General features: G+C 39.8%; 1 protein-coding gene and 1 long non-coding RNA gene across 3 annotated transcripts in view; one reads left to right on the top strand and one right to left on the bottom strand.

The window, feature by feature from the left end:
- The window catches only part of LOC135099421 (synaptogenesis protein syg-2-like), a 197,630-nt gene that overhangs the window by 26,584 nt on the left and 161,046 nt on the right, over positions 1-10,000 (top strand). The gene's annotated exons all lie outside the window — the stretch shown is intronic.
- The window catches only part of LOC135099432 (uncharacterized), a 113,936-nt gene that overhangs the window by 20,195 nt on the left and 83,741 nt on the right, over positions 1-10,000 (bottom strand). For both annotated transcript variants that reach the window (XR_010267947.1, XR_010267948.1), the window contains one exon: positions 6,283-6,873. This is a non-coding gene — a long non-coding RNA (uncharacterized LOC135099432). The remainder of the gene's footprint in view (positions 1-6,282; positions 6,874-10,000) is intronic.

Here is a 10,000-nt window from a genome sequence, read left to right on the forward strand (position 1 = left end):
CAGAAGCAATACATTTTTTTTCAGTCTTATCTTGAGATTATTAGAGTTAGAATCATCAGAAAGGAGAAGTGATCATATCTGTCCACAATCGAAAAAATATAAGAGCAAATACTACCTATTATATTTTCTTTATTATCTTTTATTTCTACGTCTCATGTTGTTTATTTAAATAGGTTGGCTTAACACAGCCTCGTGACGGCAAACAAGTACGATTCTGTTTAGTTTCCTTCTTTGTGTTCCTTTGCGCATAAGTCCTTTCAAATTCACGAGAAAGGGAATGAAAAAAATATTTAAGTCAGTGAAAAGGAACCCGGAAAAACACAGACAGCGAAACGGTTTTATATCTCGCCTGAAAAAAGACTGGCTTAAAAATGTCAGCATGGGAGGAAAGAATTAGGGAATGCAAAGAAAACGTGAACATTCATGGCTGTGGCAAAAACAACATACGGTGGGGTGACTGGTGGTGGTGGTGGTGGTGGTGGTGTTAGTGATGGAAATTAAAAGACTCCGTGTGTGGGTGTGGGTGTATATATCACTGCTTTCATTGAGATAGGCATACTTTTAAACATGCAGGCAGAGTTCCTTGAGAGAGAGAAAAAAAACTTCATTTGCTTCCAAGATAGACAAGTGATAAACTTTTTTTTTATGGCAGCGTCAGAGGAAGTAAGAAAAAGAGTAATTACCACGTGAGAGATGAACTGAAAGGAGAGGAAGCATGAATGAAAGAGAACAAAAAAAGAACGTAAAAAAAAACTGGGCCCACCATGAGGGAGAAAAACAATTTTCTCAAAAAAATGAATAAAAATAAATATATAAATAAAGCAAAATTAACAGATAGATCAAAAGAAGAAATCTGTAAAAAGACCAAGTGACAAACTGATACCTACTGTTTCTAATGTACGACTCACTTTTATCACTACAAAGTAAAAGATCTCGCCAGTACTCTCCATTCACGTCTTGTTAGCTGTCAGTCTATTTTAGTCCACCCCTGTATAATTTATCTCCTCTCTCCGTCATCCCATCAGCTTACGCACGTGACCTTAACTATACATCAGTCCAGCACACCAGATTAGCACCAAGATGGGCTTATCCCGAGGGAGCCGACCCCACGAACACGCAGCTTACACGGGTATTGAGGGGACCAGGACGAGGACGTGTTTCAATTTCAGTTTCTCAGTACCAAGGAGGGGCGAATAAAGAGTATTTGGCTGTTGGGAGCGTGTGCTGGTGAATACTTTGTCTTTTGACTGTTAGGTAATGTGAAACTATCTCTTACTATCTCAAGCAGAAAAAAAAGTTCGTAGTCTATGGGTATTAATGAAAATAAGGTTATTACTTTCATCATCGTGATCGTTATTGGGAAATTGATGTGAAAGACGAGACAAGTGTTATGGAAGCTTGTTTCTTCACTCTTACTCTCCCTTGTGGCTAAGTTACTCTGAAGGAGCCACGAAAAAAAAAAAAAGTAGCCAAGAATAAAGTGTCTTTCTTGTGTCTTTCTTTTCACTTCCCAGTTTGTCAGAATGTCTGAACACTTTCGATCACTATTACAAATCTTGGTAATAATCAATTACTAAATACAATTGTGAAATGTAATCGCAATCACCCACATCAATAACAACAAATAATAATAATAATATTAATAATAATAAAAAAACTATAATAATAATGGCAAAATCTATAGTTTAATTGGCGCATTCTATTTAATTATATTTTCCATTCACCAAGTGAAAAGATTTATTATCGTTTTTATTATTATTATTATTATTATTATTATTATTATTATTATTATTATTATCATTATTATTATTATTATTATTACTTTAGTAGCAGCAGCAGCAGCAGTAGTAGTAGTAGTAGTAGTAGTAGTAGTAGTAGTAGTAGTAGTAGTAGTAGTAGTAGTAGTAGTAGTAGTAGTAGCAGTAGTAGTAATAGTAGCACCAGTAGTAGTAGTAGTAGTAGTAGTAGTAGTCGTAGTAGTAGTAGTAGTAACAGTAGTAGTAGCAGTAACAGTAGTAGTAGCAGTAACAGTTGTAGTAGTAGTAGTAGTAGTAGTAGTAGTAGTAACATTAGTAGTAGTAGTAGTAGTAACATTAGTAGTAGTAGTAGTAGTAGTAGTAGTAGTAGTAGTAGTAGTAGTAGTAGTAGTAGCAGCAGTAGCAGTAGTAGTAGCAGTAGTAGCAAAATCATTATTATTAATATTGTTGTAATTATTCCAACCACCACCACCACCACCACCAAAACCATTACAGTAATAAACACAGGTGAATGCCGTTGCTATTAAAATGAAACATGATCTCCTTTACACCCAGCACAGCGGAGTCATCCCATCACACACTCCATACATTTCCCCGCCAGCCCATTACGTCTCTTTACCGCGCACCATAATCCTTCCTTATTATAACCATCGCTCTTTCTCTCACCTATGGAGCTTATCGCAGGAAAAGTCCGTCAGCCGCGTTAATGCTAATACCATTTCACTCTCAGCTGACGATGCGAGTTGACAGAATGCCAGGAATGTTTTGAATCACAGCGATTAAAATACAATATAATCATACGTGCTATACTTGCTAATATTATCTTGTGTCACCTTGAGAGAGAGAGAGAGAGAGAGAGAGAGAGAGAGAGAGAGAGAGAGAGAGAGAGAGAGAGAGAGAGAGAGAGAGAGAGAGAGAGAGAGAGAGAGAGAGAGAGAGAGAGAGAGAGAGAGAGATAACGAAGTAAAATAGTAAAGAGACCAGGAAATTAAAGAGAGGAGGGAGAAGAGAAGGAATGGAGGACACACAAATTAGTGAAAGACAAGGGAGAGAGAGAGAGAGAAGCACCTGAGGATGAAGGAAGCAGCGAAGCAAAACAAGTGAAGACAGAGACAGAAGAGCAGAAGATGTACAAGAGAAAAGGGTGATTGCTTAGGAGAAATATTTAAGATAAAAAATGGTGCATAGCAGAGGAAAAAATGAAGAATGGACAGGAGGAAAGGGAGGTGGAATAGGGATGAATAAGAAGGGAAGGGAAGGTTCTGATGAAGGTAAAAAGACGTGTAAATGGAAAGGAAGAAAATAAATGAAGGTGACTGAGAAAAAAGAAAGAGGGAATATGGAATGAAATGATACAGGAACAAAAGAAAAAAATACGGTATGAGAACAAAAAATGAGGAGGGAAAGAAAGAAGAGGGAAGAAAGGGAAGTACAGCAAGATGGAAATGAGTGGAAAAAAAGGAAAACTAATGAAAAAATAAGACATTGACAAATAGCCAAAGAAAATGACAAAAATTAAGGAAAGAAGGAAGGGAGAGTGGAAAATAAAGGAAACTAGTGAAAAGAAAAACAGTAAAATGATAGTCAAAGAAAAAAAGAATGAAAGGGACAAGGAAAAGGAGATAACTGATTCCGCAAGGTCACAGACATCAAGGTCACAAGGTCAGGACTTCCTAGGAAAGGTCACGAGAGGAAAGCTGACAAACATACTTTAAAATTATCACATCATAACGTCACTTCAGTCTTCGATAAGTTATGCAAATTGCTCTCTCTCTCTCTCTCTCTCTCTCTCTCTCTCTCTCTCTCTCTCTCTCTCTCTCTCTCTCTCTCTCTCTCTCTCTCTCTCTCTCTGGTTTGATCTCTACTATGTCACCATCGCCATCTTCCTCCTCTTCCTTTTCTTCTTCCTCATTCTCTTCTTCTTCCTACACTATTCTACAAATCTTAGCGTAATATCTTGTGTCTTTCTCTAAAATCTTACATTCCCTACTTTAGATTAAATTAGATGTAGATGATTTCAAACAACCTCGTTAGGGCCAAGGGTTCTACTGTTTCTTTTTTTTTTTTCTCTCTCTCGTTGTGGTCTTTCCCCTTCACGTCCTCCTTAACTACTATCCTCTTATCGTTTGTTTTTCTTTGTGTTCGTCTTGTGTTTTTTCTTCTTCCTCCTGCTCCTCCTCCTCTTGCTCCTCTTCATCTAATCTTCCTGTTACCGTAAGCTATTCTAGTTTAGACTTTTTCTTCATTATCAAATAGACTACAAGCGACAAAAAGACCTTTTGCTTTTCCTTTTCCTTTCCTTTTTTTTTTATTTATTTATTTCTATGCATTCCTCTTCATCCTCCTCCTCCCATTACAACACTTGCGTACCCACAACAATTCTTTCCCCACATTCTCTCTCTCTCTCTCTCTCTCTCTCTCTCTCTCTCTCTCTCTCTCTCTCTCTCTCTCTCTCTCTCTCTCTCTCTCTCTCTTCCTATTTACCCTTTTCTTTCCTCACCCTTTTCCTCTCTCCTCCCCTCTTACGCTCTCGCCGCTACTCTCATCTATTGCTCTTCCTCCGACTCGACTGGAGCGTAAACAAATAACTGTCAGGAAATTAACTGGATTCCCAAATGACTGTTCGCGACCCAAGGAAAAATAGAACCGGAAAGTGGTGGTGGTGGTGGTGGTGGTGGTGACAGTGTGGAGGGAAGAAAAGCGTATTCGTTAAACTTCTACCACATAAATTTCTTCAACGAATATTCCAGCCCACAAGATTTCACCGAAAGCCTAACCGTTATGTTATGTTAGGTTATAATAGGTTAAGTTATGTTATGTTATGTTATGTTAGGTTAGGTTAGGTTAGGATAAGTTACGTTAGGTTAGCTTCAGTAAGATTAATTTAAGTTAGGTGGTTACGTTAGGTTAGATTGAAGTGTTCTTCATTAGGTTGAGAAAATTAAACATGTAAAATGATTTGGAATGAAATCTTCACAGGTGCAATTTGGGTGAAGTATACGTAGAAACCGAAGAAAAACCTTACGTGAAATTCTAGTGGAATAACCTTGGTGTGTGGAATTAACCTCGTGACATTATACACACAGGCACCGAAGAAACGCAGCAATATAAAAAGGCTCGTCTCCTACAGGGCCAGGGTCGCTAAAGGCTGGAGGGTGCTGGCAGGGGAATTAAAGTAATGCAAATAAGCTTATAAGGGAGTAATTAGCACACGCCTGGCTCAGGTAATCAAAGAGCTCGAGAGTAACTTTTTACTACTCGAGGCAAACACTCTGGGGCACGGGAGAGAGAGAGAGAGAGAGAGAGAGAGAGAGAGAGAGAGAGAGAGAGAGAGAGAGAGAGAGAGAGAGAGAGAGAGAGAGAGAGAGAGAGAGAGAGAGGGGGGAAGTCATATACGTATATTCTTTTTTGTTTCTATTAATCTCAGCAACTTTCGTTCTGCTTTTCATTATTAGAAAAAAATGCGATAAAAAGGCTATTTTTATAAACTCTGCCAGTGATTCAACAAAATTAGAAGCGTTTTTAAGCAAGTGATGTAGCTCTCTCTCTCTCTCTCTCTCTCTCTCTCTCTCTCTCTCTCTCTCTCTCTCTCTCTCTCTCTCTCTCTCTCTCTCTCTCAATCCATAAAAGATCATAAAAAATACTGACAAAGCTTGTATGTGTGTATATGTATGTGTGTGTGTGTGTGTGTGTGTGTGTGTGTGTGTGTGTGTGTGTGTGTGTGTGTGTGTGTTCACCCTCCCTCGCCCCCCATATAACGGATCTAAAAGTTTCAATTACAAGTACGACGAAATAAAAATGAAAAAAAAAACCGATATGGCAAATGAACAAAAAATCGTACCAAACGCTTGAAAATCTGCCTGGTAAGAGAGAGAGAGAGAGAGAGAGAGAGAGAGAGAGAGAGAGAGAGAGAGAGAGAGAGAGAGAGAGAGAGAGAGAGAGAGAGAGAGAGAGAGAGAGAGACTGACTTGAATGTAAGCTAATTTGATATATGAAGACAGGAGACACACACACACACACACACACACACACACACACACACACACACACACACACACAGGGAATAACTTACGATGATACGTTTAACTCAATCCTCTTCATGGTTGTCAATTAACGATATTAAAAGAAAGGTGACTTCTAATCCCCGTGTCAATGACTGATAGATTCGAGGATTATGTTGTTCATTTTCTGCTTAAAACTTCATTGGCTATAAAAAATCGTACATAATTGAGGAGGAAAGAAGGAAAAACTTTAAGTCGAGTAAGAAGAGGAGGAAGAGAACAAGGAGCAGGATAGGGGAAAGATAAGGTGAAAGAGAAATTGGGTCAAGTTAAAAGGATAATTAGCGATGAAGGAGAATTCAGATAAATGATTGTAATATGGAACAGAAAAAAAGACATAAAAGCAAAGGAAGGAAATTAGAAAGGCAAAGGCTAAAACAAGAAACATGAATAATCAAATAGTTACGAATGACCTTTTAGGAATACACTAATAAAAACAGCAAGACTTTCAACACCTTCCTTACCTTCCTCGACGTGATGGAAGGAGGAGGAAGCAGACCGCTGGCTTATCACGATGAACGCAACACAACACACCACTAGACGGAAACAAACACTTCTAGATCACTTGCATTTTCGGTCTGAAATGAACACACCACTAGAAAAACAAGCACACACTGCTTGGTCAACGATGCACTTTTTTGTAATTCACGAACGAAATCGGCGCACGGAACACAAATATAAACACTATTTGCACGCTTACACACACACAGTTTTCTATTTCCATTCAATCACGAACGAGCACTACACAAATATATACACACCCTTTTTCAGTTGCACACTCATTTTCATTCACATACTGTCACACCACACACAAAACATTACACGAAAGAAAATACGAAATAAAAATAGCTTTCTCGCCCACCTACGCACACCAGGGCAGTCACGACTATAAACCTACGATAAAGTTCATAATTCAAGCCTTCACCGCTGCCAATTGTGCTCAGGCTGCCCCGCAAAAGCCGCCACAAGTCTCACAGTGCACAGCGTAGCAAGTCCACTCATAACCATTACCGCATGCTTCTCCTGCCGTCCGCCACGCTCCGCCCGGCCTGGGTCTGAAAGGGAGAGATAACGTTATATATAAACAAACCGAGTAAAGAGCAGAGAAGAAAGGTGATTAGCAGCCAATTATCCCAACCACTAATGCGTTAGTCATTATATTTATTCCGGCTCAATATGAAATCACAGGAGCGTGGATTCACTAATACACTCGCTAATCACTCACTCAACCACCTACACACACACACACACACACACACACACACACACACAATATTGAGTTTTCCCTAACTAATTATTTCTGAAAAGACTGAATGAAGGGAAAAAACATCACAAAACACCCCACATTTGCAAACTAACAGACTCTTACATCACTGCAAACGAATCCAGAGAGAGCTTCCCTCACAAGTACACACAACCCTTAAAAAAATGAATAAATAAAAAAAAAAAAAAAAAGTAAAAACGTAATTCAATCCAGCATCAGCTCCACCCACCACCCAATAACCACCACATTAATCATCCACTTGCAGCGGGAAACACTCACACACACACACACACACACACACACACACACACACACACACAACACTAATGCATCTGTTTTTTACCACTTCCTTCCTTCCCACCTTCCCTCCCAGGCAGTAAATGGGTGCTGCCGATTTACCTTTCCAGGGAACGACAGGCGGAGGCCCCCTGCCCTCGTTCCAGTCACGAGAGAGGAGGGAAGGGGGACGAAATTTATACCGGAGGAAAGTGGGACATGAGGGAGGTATTGGAGAGAAGAGAACAGCGCATTGGAGGGCGCATGAACGGAGGAAATTAGAGTAGGGAGAGAGAGAAAGAAAACGTAGTTGTGGGAGAAGGAGAAGGAGGAAGAGGAGGAAATTAGGATAGGAACAGAGAGAGAGAGAGAGAGAGAGAGAGAGAGAGAGAGAGAGAGAGAGAGAGAGAGAGAGAGAGAGAGAGAGAGAGAGAGAGAGAAAGCATAGCAGAGTTTACAGGTTCAGGAGGTAGAGGAAGGATGAGAAAAGAAGGTACTGGAAGAAAAAGAAGTAGGAAATGAGGAAACATTAAGAGGGAGAAAAAGAAGAGAGGTCCCGGAATGAAGAGAATAAGGAGAAACGACGCTGGAGAGTAAGGAGGCGAATTACAGGAAGGAGTGAAAGAGTGCAACTGTGAGGAAGAAAAAAAAATGCAGGAAGAAGAGCCGAGAGAAAAGAAGGAAGATGGAGGAGGACCAGAAGGACAAGAACGAGGAGGAAAACGAAGATGAGGAGGACACGGACGAAGACAAGAGGGAAGAGAGCAAGAACTAGAAGGACGAAGAAGAGGACAAGGGCAGAGAGAAGGACAAAGTAAAAGAAGACGAGGACACACATATGAAAAGAAGTAAAGAAAAGAAAGAAAAGACTGAAAGAGACAAGTATGAGAGGAATAACTGGAAAATAAGAGAAAGGAGAACAAAAAAGGACAAGAAAAATTAATCTGGAAAGAAAAAAAAATGTAGGAAGGAAGGAGGGAAGGAATGGCAGTGGAAGCCAGAGAGCTTGGCAGGAAAGCTTTTAATAACGAAGGACGTTAATAAGGATCAAAGAAAGAGGAAAAGAAGCTCAGAACAAGAAAGAAAAAAAAGAAAAGCTGAAGTTAAAAGTGGAGGAAGTTAAGACGGAAGAAATTTAAAATGCAATTAAACCGAGACGACAGAAGCTAAAAATACAGGAAACATGAACACAGAGAGAGATAAAAGAGTAAAAGAAACCCATAATTAATAAAGACAGCACAAACAGAAAGTTAAAAAAGACATCTCATTTTGACAAACTAAAAAAAATAAATAATAGAATATATAGGACAGGTAAAATGTCTAAATTCTTGGCAATTATATTCCTTCTCTTGCCTCTTAGTTTTTCTCTCCTTTCGTATTAATTCCCTCCACTTCTTTCTTCCTTTCATCCCGCGTCATTCCCTCTCATCCTCCTCACCTTATTTTTCCATTTCTTCTTGCGTTTACTTTTTACTCCCATTCTTTCTTCGCTTCCTTATTTGCTTCCTCCCTTCCTTCTTCACTCCCTCCCTTCCCGTCCATTGCCTTTCCTCCCACCTTTTCTCTCACCTTCCTCTCGCATCTCATCTCTTTTTCTTCCCTCTCAACTTTCTTTATCTCCCCTTTCACATCTACTTTCCCATTCCTTTCTCTCTCCCTTCTTATCACTCTCTTCTCCCTCTCATCTCCTGTCTTATCTTTCGTCTTTGCAATCTCACAACGCATAGTATTCATAATATAGTGAGTTTCGTTACAAACACTCGCGGAAGTACTAAAAGATGCATTTGTTTATTTTCCTTTGTGTTCCTTTGGGTGTATTCTCCTCTTCATCTCTCGTGCCTTCCCTCTCACCTCTTGTCATATCTTTCGTCTTTACTCATACTACAGATAATAAAGTGTGGTTCATTACAGACAGTACTAAATGGCATGAGGTTTCTTCCACCTTTGTGTTCCTTTGTGTATGTTCTCGTCTCCATCTCTCGTACCTTTCACCTCCTCTCCTGCCTTTTCTTTCGGATTTACTGCGTGCTTCATCATAAACAACCGTGGAAGAACTATTGATGTTTACTCCTCCTTTGTGTTTCTTCGTGTATATTCTCGCCTTCATCTTTCGTACCTTTCCTAGATACTGTGAGTGAGTGTCCCGTGTCCTCTCTCAGTACACGTCGGTAGCGAGCAGTTAAGTGATTCGCTGAGTAATGCCAGCACTTTGCACCGCCGATAGCAGGGGAAGCAAGGCCCGTGGTTTGTGTAATTAACTGTAATTAACAGCCTCCACTTGTCTAATTGTTACAGACCTTGCTACTCTTAAACCCGACTGTCTGTGGCTGTTTGTAATCCCCTCTGCTCTTTCTCTCTCTCTCTCTCTCTCTCTCTCTCTCTCTCTCTCTCTCTCTCTCTCTCTCTCTCTCTCTCTCTCTCTCTCTATTGATTCATTTTTTTGTCTTTTTCTACCAATATTCTTTTATTTCTCATTTTTTTTCTCTTTTTCTTTTACCTGTCAGTTTTCGTTTATTCATACCCCTCTCTCTCTCTCTCTCTCTCTCTCTCTCTCTCTCTCTCTCTCTCTCTCTCTCTCCTCTCTCTCTCCTCTCTCTCTCTCTCTCAGGCCCATCGCTCCACTCTTCCCTTTTCCTTTCTTC

The sequence above is a fragment of the Scylla paramamosain genome, chromosome 4 (assembly GCF_035594125.1).
Source record: "Scylla paramamosain isolate STU-SP2022 chromosome 4, ASM3559412v1, whole genome shotgun sequence".
In the NCBI taxonomy this organism is placed as follows: Eukaryota; Metazoa; Arthropoda; class Malacostraca; order Decapoda; family Portunidae; genus Scylla; species Scylla paramamosain.